Source organism: Acomys russatus, chromosome 8 (genome assembly GCF_903995435.1).
Source record: "Acomys russatus chromosome 8, mAcoRus1.1, whole genome shotgun sequence".
Classification (NCBI taxonomy): Eukaryota; Metazoa; Chordata; class Mammalia; order Rodentia; family Muridae; genus Acomys; species Acomys russatus.
In genome coordinates, this window is record NC_067144.1 from 74,250,140 (window position 1) to 74,252,597 (window position 2,458).

The window sequence follows — 2,458 nt, forward strand, 5'->3', positions numbered from 1 at the left end:
CCAAACCACCGGGAAGGAGAACAGGTCGTCCAGTCACCTGTGGCCTCTCTGTGTGGGATGGATTGACTCTAAAATAACCTAGAGCCGTGTAGGATGGATAGGGCCATGTGGGAGGCAGCCGAGGTAGTGTGGAAGCTGGAGAGGGAATCACCATGGCAACCAGCTCTCTGTCCCTCTCTTCTTTGCTGCCTGGTCCAGACTTCCTCTCTGCAGAACATGAGACCTGAGCCTCTTCCACATAGGCGGTAGGTCCTAGCAGGTCTCTATGCCCCCCCTCCCGCCCCCTGCCCGCGGAATTGGACAAAAGTGTGTCCAGTGCTCAGTCCCCAGGCTACAGGAGAAACCCAAACCCACTTTTCCAGAATCTTGGGTCCAACACCACTTTATTTTCAGAAGTAATGAGGATAAAGTCGTAATGGATAAGGGTGGGCACCCCAGGCAGTGGCTGCCATTCTTAAAAGTGAGAAAGCGAAGTCAGGAAGATTCACAGGGGTGGTGTATGAGCAGGGCAGGCAGAGCCTGGAGCAGGGCAGCCACAGCCACAGAGTGCCAGCGAGAGACAGTTAAGGCAGAGCTGGCTCCCCACTGGACCTGAGCTGGCTTTCACACCTCTGGGAGGCGGAGCCACGTGTGGTAACTAGTTCTAAGGACCAATTGGAAGTACTTTGTCACAGCAGCCACAGGAGACTCATATGGTACCAGCGGGGTGGCTCTATTTAATGTGTGCCCTGCCAGCCAGATTGCTCACGGAAGGCAGCCAGCAGTCCATCGCATCTTTTGAAAGCTGCCTTAACACCCCAGTGTCTAGAGTCACAAAGAGCACTTGCTGCTCACAGATGGGTGATAAGAAACGGGTGTCCTGAAAAAGACTGTTGTTTTCCTAAAGTTCATTTCTTACGAAGTCCAAAAAGCTTAAATTAAAACAAATCACCCATGATGGCTGTCATTTGAAAAAAAAAAAAAAGTGATGTATCTTCCATATATCCAGGTTTTCCAGAGAAATGTTTTGTGCTAGTGTAATTATACATATTTATGGGCCCAGTAGGGAAATTTAGCATAATGACAAAATCTGGGTAATGCACACTTCCATCCCCCTCAGCGTTTACTGTTTAGTGTTAGGAGAGTGCCTTATCTAGTTCTTCATAAAATATACAATAAATTGTAAATAGTACTTTATCGTCATCCTGTGTCACTGTTATGCTGGCACTCTCCCCCCCCTCCCCTTGTCGATGACTCTAGTGACCTCTGCTCTGCTCTCAGCGTCTGTGACATCACCTCTTCCGGCTTCCATACCTAAGCAAGAACGTAACACTTGTCTTCCTGTGTTGGGTTCAGTTTACTTAACATTCTCCTCCGTGGGAAGGATTATATGTGTGCAGAGGTGAGCTCCCCACAGTCCCTCCCACTCAAACCTACCCAGACACCAGCTGAGCCCACAGCCCCAAGATGGCTGCTCCCTGGCTCCTCCACTTGGCTAGAGTGGTGACTATGCAGAGGTCTGTTTGCGTTACAGCTCACCCCCACAGCGTGGGAGAGCCTATGGTTTCCTCCAGCTTCCCTCTAGGGCTCCCGTCAGCCTTACATATTTGGAAATATTTCCAAGTGGACAGCCCTTACAAACGTGAAGAAGCCATTCTTAGCCCAGAAAGGCAGCTTCCCCAGCCTCGCCTTTGTTTATTCTTCTGCAATCAGTGACATCATAGCTTTAAAAAAAAAAAAAAAAAAAAAAAAGGACTTCCAGGGATGATAACTCTCTGCCTATGTCATGTCCTCGCTGCCTCTCCTGCCCTTGCTGCTTGCTCTCATGTCGTGAGGAGCCCGGTTTACTGGAAGTTTAGGTAAACAGCCCTCTTCTGAGTAATTAGGATCCAATTAGGCCACAGCTTCATGTCTGCATGAGTCAAGATCTTACCCAACCCCTGGGAAGGATTAAATAGGTCAGGCCTCTGTTTACAGAGCAGAGCCGAGCTGACTGCTGCAGGCAGCGGCCAAGTCCTCCCTGGTGGCTAGCCCAAGTGGGCCTGTGTTCTCATGCTGGTCCTTGTGAAAGGGGCAGACCAAAGGCCAGATGGTCCGCGTCCGTCATTTCTGACACGGTGGGCTGGTTCCATGGCTCACCAGTCCAGGCCACTATCGCCTTACGCTCACTAGCCCTACCCTGCGAGTGACAGGGTCATAGCACTGTCCTCACAGGCAGTCTTACTACAGGGGACAACTGTGCTGAGTCTCCCTGCTGGCTAATGTCTGAGCTGCCTTGCTATTCCCAACTGTGTACCAATTTTTTTTTTTTAAGTATATGTGTCCACATGTGTGTTTACATCCATGTGGAGCCAGGAGACACGTTCCACTGTGGTTCGTGCTATGCTGGCTGACTTGCAGTCTCTGCTTCCTCTTTGCTGGGATAACAAGTGTGGCCCCCACTCCTGGCGTGTTTTTTGTCTTTTTGTTTTGAAGTGAG